The sequence below is a fragment of the Macrosteles quadrilineatus genome, unplaced genomic scaffold (genome assembly GCF_028750875.1).
Source record: "Macrosteles quadrilineatus isolate MER2022 unplaced genomic scaffold, UCM_ALF_1.0 Scaffold_55__1_contigs__length_795759, whole genome shotgun sequence".
Taxonomy (NCBI): Eukaryota; Metazoa; Arthropoda; class Insecta; order Hemiptera; family Cicadellidae; genus Macrosteles; species Macrosteles quadrilineatus.
Window position 1 is genome coordinate 486,701 of NW_026542648.1, and position 12,461 is coordinate 499,161.

The following is a 12,461-nucleotide window of genomic DNA, read 5'->3' on the forward strand; positions in this document are numbered from 1 at the left end:
GCAGATCTTTTTAGGAAAACGATTCGAAAATTAATTAATTCACAATAACTAACGTCTCTTTATACTTATACTTTATACTTTCTTATGAAATGGCGACCATACAATGAAGGTATTTTAAGCCAAGTATGAATGGAGATGAGTGTAAGATGAGTGGCGCGATCTTGTAGTCTTGTTAGTGACTAAGGCCGACATTCCTTAGACACAGCTGTTAATTAATAGCCCAAACAGCTAATGGCAACTAAGGGACCTACAGTTTATAGTGGAATCCGAACCACATTTTTTCCTTGGTATATACGAATTGGTCTAACTATCAGGATAGTACTGCGGATAGTCGTAGTACTCACTAGTGCGGACGTTAATCCACACCAGGGAGTATCCCATCCACAGTGCATGCCTATAAATATCCACAATCCGTGACCTCCAAGTAGCTGGATTACAGGACGACGCCACCCGTCCCAGTCTCGTTAACTTAACAGTAAACTAGATATCACAAGTCCTGGTAAACTGCAAAAAGTGATGCATTTTATAATACACAGACAACAGCGGCTTTTGCCAACAAAGATGGCGGGTTGTCGTGTACGCCTCATGTTAACTCTAGTCAACCCGCCACCTCGCATGTAAGCGACAACGTGCCACCACGTCAACCCGCCACCTCGCACGTAGACGTCAACCAGCCACCACGTCAACCCGCCACCACACTAAAGAGGTGGCTGGTTGACGTGTATGAACACGTGGGGTCCCAGTTTATCGACATCCCAAAAGATCGACACTGAAATAGTCCCACAATGTCGACAACTCAAAATGTCGACAGTGTCGGTGATATGGGATGTCTGTAAAGTGGGATGTCGGTTATGTGGGATGTCTGTTATGTGGGACGGTTGTGTACATTTTCCCACTTTATCGACACGCAAAATGTCGACAAGCAAAACAGATCGACAAAGAGCGGGAGATTCAAATTGAAGGTGAACAGCTCTTGCTGAACAGATCGGTTGAGTATAATGAGAATCGTTCTTTTTTTTTTTTTTAACTCCGAACGACTTCTATTCACGGCGCTTGCAGTTTGCAGTCTCCTTCAAATTTGTCAATGCTATATCAACTATCTTGTGTGTATAATATGTGTTCTGCCGTTTGAAGGCTTTACAATAATTTGACATTTGTCACACTTGTATTATGATTCATTATACTGTTTTTTTTTTGTGTAAGAAGGTACCTAGTTAAAACTTGCTACCTAGGCCAAACTTAGCTTGAGGATGAATATGGTATCCATCAAAAGTGTTTTCAATCATAAATTTATTTGAAATATACAGGGTGTTCATTTGAAAACTTTCCATATCTGTTGTGAGCAAAGGTAAGGCTTTAACACTTGTTTGTTCTCATCCCCCCTAATTTGGACATGCAAAATCCAATAAAATAATTTTTAATTTTGAAAAATGCCCCAAAAGGGCCCAATTTGGGGGGTAGGGGTGCTTTTTGAGAAATTTTCAAAGGTAAACATGGGTTGTGTGATACATCAATTTAAAGGTCTAATCACCCCGATCATTTTTGTGCAAAAAAATTTAATTATCTTTAACCGTATTTACAGGGTGGATCAAAACGTTTTACAAAAGGACTTTGAAGTTAACTACCGTAATACCCTAACTACTGAACGGAACAGCGCCAAATTTCTTTCCAAGCTTATTCATGAGCTACTCTTTAAGATAAATTGTAGTAAGGGCATCGGACATGGAACATGGGTTCCATGTTATTTTCTAACTATAAAAAAATCTCGAATTTGAAGAATAAAAGAAAGCTGAAAACTCAAAACTGTTAAATAGCAAGCTAGGCATATAACAAATCTTCTATATATATAAAATCCAATGTATGTTTGTTTGTCCTTTATGGACTCCGAAACCGATCGACAGATTGTAATGAATAAACTTTCAGTTATTATTAAGCATTATTCAAGGATGGTTTGTGTGAAGTTTGGTGCAGATCCGTCAAAAGGGCTCCGCCCCAGTGGCTTTGGAGTTTCCCATGTTAACCTTATGGGAACTCATATTTAAATGGAATTAAAGATTCTTAACAGCTGGTTCAACTAAAGAATTTAATTCTATGATGTTCAATAGCATTAAGAAATTAATAGGTTTACCAACAGGGTGCAGCACTATTATTTTTGTTCAATTTATTACAACAGCTAATTTGCAACCAAAAGGTGAGTGAGCGTAGCGAACGAACTTCAACCAAGACGTGATTGAGCCATGCGAACATGCTCATCTTGAAAATGAACGAACATTTGACATAAAACCACATTAGGACAAGACGACGTCTGTCGGGCCAACTAGAAATATATAAAAGAAAGTTGTGTTAGTTACAGCGTTTATAACTAGAAAACTACTGAATCAATTGGCATGAAAATTTACAGGGATATTCCTTAGGTACTAAGAATAACATAATAGCCTGTTTCCGTTTCAAAAACCCTTAAGGGTAGCGTCCTAAGGCCCTTTGCAGTTTACATGTTAATCTTATGGAAGAATGTTTTATTTTAGCGAATTTCCCATATAGGGAATAAGCTATTACCGTAGTACTCATGGTAAGACCTGGACCCGGGACCAATTTACTTTTTCGTTTTGAGGTCCCTAGAGGCCAAAAACACCATCCGTTCAAATTCATATATATATATATATATATATTTATATATGTGTCCGTTAGCGCGATAACTCGAGCAAAAATCATCCGATTTTTATGAAATTTGGTACAAATGTGTAAACCTACATTTATTCAAACGAGTTCGCGAACCAGCATGATCGGACTATGGAAAGAGGGGTTTATGGGGGGTTTTATGGGGTAAAAATTTGTTTTTCCCATTTTTACCCTAAAAACATAAAATTTAGCAACTTCTTTCCAAACCATTTTGTAGAGCTTAAAAAAACAAATAATTTAGTATATTGAAGCGTTATTATGCGCCTAATGGCTACGGAGAAAATTCAAAAAATTGTAAATTTAAAATTCCCATGTTATTCTTATGGAGAAAATTGTAAACTGTTGTAGTTTGCTTGTTTATGAGCATATTTTGATCAAATTTGGAAAATGCATTCATTTCATACTAAACTATTAACATTGTACAAAAAAACACTTTTTTACCACCCTCCCTGTTGCAGCAAACCTAAGTACTCGTTAAACTAATGCTATTTAAATAGGGAATAAATGTAATATTTTTAAGGAGACATTTTAGTGTAAATCCAATCAGGCAAATGGAAATTCGCTTAGTCTGCAGGTTTGCTGCGGCGGGGGTATTGTTTACTATGCCATGTTTGTCATTTCTTGATTAAATTAAATTAAGGAAACAGCTGTTGTAATGATAACCTAATTTTTAAAAACAAATCTATGCATAACAAAATGAGAGCTATCAAATAGGTTTCTATTCAATTTGTTTTTTACGAATATTTGTTGTCAAATGTAAATGCCTTGACTGAGCTCCAATATTGGCTTATAAAGTGGAGGATAAAAGTCAACGAAAACAAGTCCAAACATATTGTTTTTACTCTGAGAACAGAGTACAATCCTCCAGTAACCATTAATAATATGTAGCCCGGAGGCAGACAGTGTAAAATATTTAGGTCTAACTCTTGACAAAAAATTAAATTGGAAATCTCATATCTGGTGCAAAGAGACAGCAAATGGAATTAAAAATTTGTAAACTCAATTGGCTACTAGGTACGAATTCAAAATTATCATTGGCTAAGAAAATTTTACTGTATAAAATTATGATCAAACCAATTTGGACATACGGAATTCAACTTTGGGGGACCTCGAGCAAATCCAACATCGAAATTCTTGAACGATTTCAGGCTAAGACGCTGAGAAGAATTGGCGCACCTTGGTTCGGTGAAATCAGTGAAAGAAGAAATTACAGACCTTAGCAAAAGTATCAAGAAAAATTAGAATATCATCCGAACAGTCTTGCTGTTAATCTGCTGGACAATAGTCAGTGCATTACCAGATTAAAAAGTGTTGTGCATGTGCTGGACCTAAGCTTCAGATTTCTGTAAATATTTATGATTGATCCAATTTTTGGCAAGACTTGTTGATGAACAGGTGCTTGCTTCCTGACATTGTTTTGATAAATGTTTTACTTTTTGTTCTCATATTTGTTTGAACAGATTGTAGAATAAATTCTGATAAAAAATGTAACTGAAGGCAAGTGAGCGCAACGAACGAGCTCATCTTAAAAATGAACGAGCATTTGACATAAAACCACATTAGGACAGGACGACGTCTGTTGGGCCAAATATAATGTGAAATGTCCTTTTTAAACAAACATTTTACGTATTTGAGTTTTCATTCTATCTCTTACCGTAAAAATTGCAGTAGAAAAACATAATCTTCTATGGTAAAATTATAACTAGTTGTCTAATAAAACACATTGCATTTGCTCAACGATGTAGTAGGATTAATTACAAATTGATCAACTACTTTTAATTGTGTCAGTTCATCTTGGACCATTCATCCTGTCCCTTTGTCATTGGTAACTGAGAGTAACTGGAAAACTTCCTAATTTAATAATTTACAGCTATTATGACTTCAATAATCTCGTTTAAGTGACTAATTGAATGATATACGGTTTAACGAAAAATAAAAGGTGTTTGTCAAATGACTTAGAATAGGCTATATGAGTTCCTGTTAGGAAATGTAAATTAATTAAAAATGTTAATCTATTTCGATTATTTTATTTAAAAATCTAAAGATCAACTGTTGTATGAAACATTTGTACATATTCATAAACAGGCTGTTATTGCCGTAATGTCTTATTTGAACCGTTTACCTATTAACTTTTTACACTTATTGTAACTAGCTGTTACCCACGGGCTCCACCCCGTTTTACTACATTAGTATTAATAAAACTATTGATTGGTTTAAGTTAAGATGAAATAAACAAAACAGAATACAGTTAGTAATGGTAATACAATAGTTATTTGTGTAACTAGTGGTGAAAGTGGCACTTTGCTGCACACGAGAGCAATGTTTACGCACGAGCCACAGGCGAGTGCGGAATGATCTCGAGTGCAGCAAAGGCCTTTTTCACTCGTGTTACACATTATATTTTTCCTACAGTCACTATAAAGCATATAAATAATTAGTCTTTCAAACACTATACAACACGTTTTTAGGTTCAGCTGGTGCCCTAGAGAAAGTAGTACCCGCGGTCCGTATCACTCCGCTATTTTTCCTCGGCAAGAAATGTGCTCCGCGTTTTGAGAATATAGTTCCGTATGTTTTTGTAATTTGAAGTGGTTTCCGCAGCTAAAAAAATGCTTTAAAGGTACCTATTTTCTTGTTTATTAAGATCGTAGGAATGTTTTAAAAACGTTTAAAAGAAAAGTCCAGAAAGTTAAGAAATACCGAAACTATAAACACGAAATGACAGGTTAAATCGTAGTTATAATAGTCAATCAGCTGCTCATAGTATTATTATCTTTAAGTGTTGCCAACCTATTTTCCAAGCTTACACGGATTACGTGTATAATAGAACCACGCTGTTTTGTGTTGTTTCGTTGGAATCCTGATGTGCGGCAAAGTATAAATCGTGCGACAAAGTATAAACCGTACGGCAAAGTATAAATATGCAGCAATTAGCAGCTTTCTGTACTATAAACAGTACAAGGAAGCCAACTTTGTCGGGTGACTGTAGGAAAACAAATAATAACAGCTGAGGTATTTTTAACATTAGGTAAATGGAAGGTTCCCTTTGGAAAGCAATTACGACCTTATAGGGCAATTTATGAAAATAATGGATAATTTTGCGAAAGGTTTCTCGTCATGACGAACATTTTAAGTATATGGTTTATGGGGGTGTGACTTGTAGTTTTCTCAAAAGTTCATGGGTACTTTTGGCTTTATATATAGATAATCATGTGATTGCGTTTACCAAAGTTTGTTTAGTGCCTAAGCTAAGTTATACAATAAACAACGCACAATGAATTTTTAAATTTTAGCTAATAATCTAGCTCATAGAATACTTTTTCGATTCTCATTTTTTACTATGTTATAATTGATGATTAATGTCTCATGGCACACTCTCTTATATGTCGCTCTAAACACAGATTGTTTAAATTCCTCTTAACGCTGATGTTTTAACACTAAATACACAATTTAAGCTAGTCGGACGGCAATAACCCATTAAATTTAGTAAATAAATTAGCTTTTATGGACGAAGCAACCACCCCCTTCATACATTGCAATGTAATTACTAACGTTGATTGTTTCAACTCTTATAATTTAAACCAAACAACTGTAATGCTATATATGATTTTAAAATATTACACCAAAACATAAGAAATGGTAAAAACATTGACGAATTTCTAGTTTTATTACAAGGTATTAAATGTAGATTTAATTGTATTATTCTAACGGAAGCATGGTTGAATCATCAGGGTGATCTTATGCATGGTTATAATACTTTCAGAACCTATAACAATCTGAATCAAAGTGACGGTATCGTTGTCTACATCGATGACTCGTTATCAGTGTCCTGCAATCAGCTGCTGCTCGCTGGCGTGGCTACGAGCTCGTCCTTGACCTTCGACTGGGCCGGAGCTACATGTAACCTGCTTTGTATACACCGTAGTCCGAATACATCTTTACAGATTTTTTAACGACAACTTTAAATAATTTTTAGAACTTAACACAATAAGTTCTCAGATAAATGTCTACGCAGGGGATTTGCATTGCGATATTATTCAAACTAATTTTAACTCACAAGAAGAGCGGTAGCTCGATATCCTGTCCGACTTAAGTCATTGACAAGACTACGAGATCGCGCCACTTCCTACACTCATAATTGGGGTTGAATTAAAATACGCACAGTGACTTCCTCGTCTTAAATAATTGATCATCGATAATTGATAATTAACGTTAGAATGTGCTTCAGCTTCACTGACCACTAAATGTGTATAGTTTTTTTTTAAACTTCTATCTTTACAAGTATAGTTAGTTAATCTTCCCCATAATTTGAGCCGGACTTCCTATAATCAAAACAGTTAGCGTTTTGTCATCGCATTGGAAGCCGGGCTCGAACGGGAAATTTCGTTCCAACATACTGACTACATCACTGCATTTACCTAGCAGTGTAGCCATGCTGCGGGAGGAAAGTTGAAATCAGGGGCGTAGTCTCGCTGAATTGAATTTAAAATCATTATTTAGCCTTAGCCAATCCATTACCGTCATCGTCCAACCGTCATTATAATCATCGTACCAAAGCTTACAAAAAAGGTTTCCACTCATTGACGGTGCTTCAAGGACAGTTGTGTAAAGTGCAAAGTAAAAAAATCACAACTGCAGTGGGTGATCGTGGATGCTGCTGCGATCTTGGAAGATCTTTAATTCTGATTTCGCTGTGGTCGTAACAGAGGTTTAACTTACAGATGTAGCTAAACTCGCTTTTCCAATGTGTCACTTTGGTTTCTACTTACGGTACTTACATTTCGACAACGATATCGGTACTTTTCCTACTTAAGAAGTAAAACTACAAACGTCCAAAACCCCAAATTTGTGCGTTTTTTGTCACATTTCCTCCGAATATTTGCTAGATATATGTACCGATTATCGTTTAGAGATTACATAATCTTTTAAATAAGAAACCTTTGTTTGGATAAAGGTGGTTTCTTCAAACTGTCATTAATATGTTAACATTAAAAGTTGCTTACAAATAATGCTATTAATGGGAAATAACTTTGATTTTCGAAAACTAAAAAAAAATTGATATTAATAACTTTGGTACTGCACCACATTAAGTGAACAGTGTGAGCAAACCATAGTGAGTTAAAGCTTTACATTGTTAACGTTACATGTTACATGTTTTGTGGCCTGTGTATTTATTTATTTGCCAACGGATTAACACCTATAATACAGTTTGATTAGAAGGACAGTTTGAATTGGTTGTAAGTACTAGCCTATAGTTCTTTTCTTAAATGTAAACGTTGGTTTTTGTACTGCTACTTTTCCTTAGAACCGGTGGTAGCATTAAGAATCATTTTTACGTACAAACACATCACTATTTACAACTATGGTTATAAACTAAACTATGGTTAAAACTAGTGCTGCACCTTTATTTCTTATTAAATGTAATTGATGTCTTACTGTATAATTTTTGCATTTTCTGTCTGGACCCCAAAATGTTAGTTTATGCTATGAAAATGATAAAACATTAGTGAAAGATTTGTTTTAGCAAACCATCATGAATTTTTAAAGCTTGGCGTTGATAACGTATCAATGTTTTGTGGACTGTGTATTTATTTACTTATTTATATATTTGCCAACGGATTTACACACCAATTTTACAGTTTGATTAGGCCTAAAGACGATTATCATAAAATTGTATGACACTATCAAAACTTTCAAATAATTATTTTGTTTGTAATTTGCTTTGGTTAAAGCGTAGCAAATCCCCTAATTCAATTTTGTATTTGTGTGTGTGTCTATTGGTAACGCATTAATGTCCTTATTTCTCAGTGTTTCGTGGAAAAGACAAGAAAATTTCAACCCGAATAAAGTGAGTCGGTGGCTCAGTCATCGGTAGCGTCGCGGACTTCGGGCCCAAGGCAGCGATGTCGTAGGTTCGGGTTCAGATCCTGGTCACTGCCACTAAAATTTATCAGTACAGTCCACCTTTGTACTGTACCACCTTGCTTTGCTGTAAACGTTCCAAGCACGGGCGGTTAGTCTATGTGGACGAGCAAATGCAATGCAAGGTTAAAAGAGGCCGCCAACACCTCTTTTAAAAAAGTAAAGTAAAGTGTGCAGTAGTGAGGTTGAGGTACAGTAGTATCTCTTCCAGTTTATAAACGTTCGGTAAGCAGTTGGCTGTCGGAGATTGGGCTCGATCAGTCTGAGACACTTATCGGTTCAGTATACAATACCTAACAATAATTATACACAAGTACACCAAACAATATTTAGCGTACATATATCAGTAACTGCAACTCCATTCACTCGACTACCTTTTATTTAGCATTAACTGTTCCTGTAGCTGTCTCATAGCTTAGTTGTAAATAGTATTTTGATTAATTTAGTTTTAATTTTTACGAATATTTCTAATTTGTAATAGAGCTCGTCCCGCGCACAGGTCTTTTACGGCCTATGCGGGACTATTGTTCGTATTTTGTATATGTATATATTGTAAAAATTTTTTGGAAATAAAGCAGATTTGATTTGATTTTTTTGATTTTGATTTAGTATTTTAACTACTTTTAACCAGTGTCAAAAGTTTTTACCACGCGGTTGGCATTCTGGGTTATAGTAGTACGTTTTCTGTGCTTAGGGCTATGCCTCATAGATCTATAAAGCAATTCCTTTTGTCATTAGATATGGACTAACACGATCGGGTGACATTTAATTGCGAAGCCGAACTAACATTTACAAAAATAACTATAAAATAACTATTGTTTGTGTGAATGTATGATGGTTTTGGCTTTGAAACTGTCAGATATTGTATTTGCGAAGGTTTATAGGTATTCCTAAACAGTAATAGTTTTGCCAGCATATCTGGAAAAATGCACACTAAATATGCAAACCAACTCCTGTTCTGAATATTAGGTTTCAAAGATTCCCGTACGTAGAACGGGCAAACAGCTAGTTTATAATATTTAGTAAGATTATTTATATCATTTGCTTATTGTTCAACTTGAACAGATTGTAAATTAAATAAAGTAAAAAATTGCATATGGGCCATAATATGGTGTACCGTGCTGGTGACGAAATAACAACGAAATATAAACAGAAAATCAAAACAAATGGAAGAAATTCCAATCGCATGTTTTATGTACAGTGCGGGTGGAAATATAGAACTCTGTACCTTATAGATTATTTTGGTCGAGTTTTTGGCCACTGGACGACCTCTCTCGTATATGGTATAGGCTACATTATATGGTAGGATAGTTGTAAAGTTGAATTAACGTAACACCATCGACTATTTAACACTTAAGTTTTACTCAAATTATATTCATATATTACGCGTTTTTCACAAAGGCCATTCAACTTACAGTTCTTGGGCCAGAAGAAAAATTAGAAAGAAGCTCTCTGTTTACGTACGCCTGTATGTGGAGTCTGTGACTTACCCAAAATTCCCTGATGAAGGCCTTATTCAACCAAAAGGCCTTCAATTTTAATAAGGATAGGTACTAATTTTAATATTAGTTCATCTATGGCTATAGTTCGCTGACGCAGAATTTCCAGACATGTGTTTAAGCTTGGTGTGTATTTGGCGAGAAGCAATTTAGGTTCTATGTATTTTTCATGCAATGTATAATCAACCTTGACAATGTTTGTTATTTAACAAATAAACAAAGTTTTACCGCGTTAGATAATTTAAATACCGTACTTAAAGATTAAAAGTATGCAAACATTAGTATTAACGGGTACCCCAAAAAAGGGCTGTCGGTGCAATCGTAGGTACTAATCCCTGACCATAGGTGCAATCGGGCAACTACAGGAGGAATAGTACACTTACTATATATTGTTAAATGAAAGCAATACAGATTACGTTAACTGTGTGTTTTATTGATTTGGCGAATAAACCCATCCTGACCTTTTTACTGACACAATTCTTTATATGGAGCTTTAATTATATGTTGTAATTGATAATTGATAATAATAATTGTATTGCTGTATTTTAAATGTACAATTATTAAGGGGCTTCGAAATTATATCACTCTTCTTTTCAGTTGGACAAAATATTTCATATTGTAGGGTGTAATATTAAATTTGTTCTTTACTGAAGTAGAGTTATTATTTGGACGCCACCATATGTGAGTATTTTAAGGAAAAGATAAAGGAACAACTATACAGAGTGGAACGAAGTTAGTGTTAAAAATTTTTATGTGTTAAACTACTAAGTATTGGTGACAAAATGGCACCAATTTAAGTTTCCTTACCCTCAGGTAGGGAATAACGGACAATTTAAGATTTTTTCAAAATATTTGTATTTGCTTACATAAAATGGCCATAAGTGCACTAAACATTGTTTTTATTCCGAATTCATTGTCATTTTTAGAATCCTCGTTAAATTTCCAATATTAATGTTACAAATTCATTGAGATGAAACATCTGCATAAGCCCTTATTTGGCAGTGGAAGTTTGAATTTGTGATTTTTTAGAAAAAAGTAATAACTTTTTCCAAAGTTTTTCTACACTACACTGGACTCTAGAGAGTGTCAAATATTACTAAAAACTTCTGCAGTTAATAACCTTTAAAATGATGTATAAACATCTACTGTTCGTTTGATTTGTCGTTCTCAAATGTAAGAGTTTCTCTTTTAAAAACACGGAATGGCCAAAATCGCCTCCCTTTAAAATAACACATGTATTTGCTTAAATAATATGGCAATAGCTGGAATAGCAATTATATTTGAATAGGGTTTATTGTAATTTTTAGAATCCTTGTGAGGTTTATTATAAGAATATTAAAGATCTATTGGGATTAACATCCATAAAAACGTGTGTTTTGTGAAATCGCGTTAAACTAGTTTAAATTTTATATTTTGAATACATTGAATATTGCTTAAAGTTACACATGGTACATTTAACTTAAGATTTTGTTCTAAGCATGAACAAATACTTCCAATGGAGTAACCTCTAAAATTATGTAGATACTACACTTTACAATGTTGTCAATATGTTCACTGAAAACCCAAAATTAGCCTAAGTAAAGTATAGCAATTAATTGATTGTAGTTCTTAGACACATGCTAATGGAAATAACTCAGCCAAGTGATATATTTCTTTACTAAAATAATTGTTAAAACCTCAGAAATACGTAGTTTAACTTATTTACACAAAATATAAAAGTTAATTCTAAAACACACAATATTCGAAACTTAAATAACGGTTCCTTACTTCCTTAACGTTTTAATAGTTGCCTTCTATTTGATGCCAACTACTTGAGTTTTTTTTTTTCAAAATCTCCTTTATTTTCCCTGATATACAGCCAAGTTTTTTTGCAAGTGGCACCAACAGTAACATTAAAATACAACGTTCCTCTGACTAGCAGATCTGCATTCATTATCCAGTTGTAAATTTCCTTATTATCTTCCACTAAAAATGAAGAGACCACTCCACATAGCCACGCAAAACAAGTCTAGTGGACTTAAGGTCTGGCGACCTGGCATGCCAACAAGCCACACCATGACACAATGACTCTTCGTTATCATTGTTATCATTTAAGTTGTGTATTAAGTCAATCTCGCACATTGGTTGAATGTACCATAGAACTAACACCGTAAACGATATTCAAGCTATGCCAATAAATAAGAAAAAACCCCTAAATAAAGATACGTCACAAAACATAGGCATCGAGGTAGACTTCAGGTTCATAAAGTGTTAATCCTAACAATTCCTCAATATATTAGGAATTTTACAAGGATTCAGAAAATTGCAATAATAACCATTTAAACATGATTTTTAAAGCAGCTGCTGCCATATCTTTGAAGC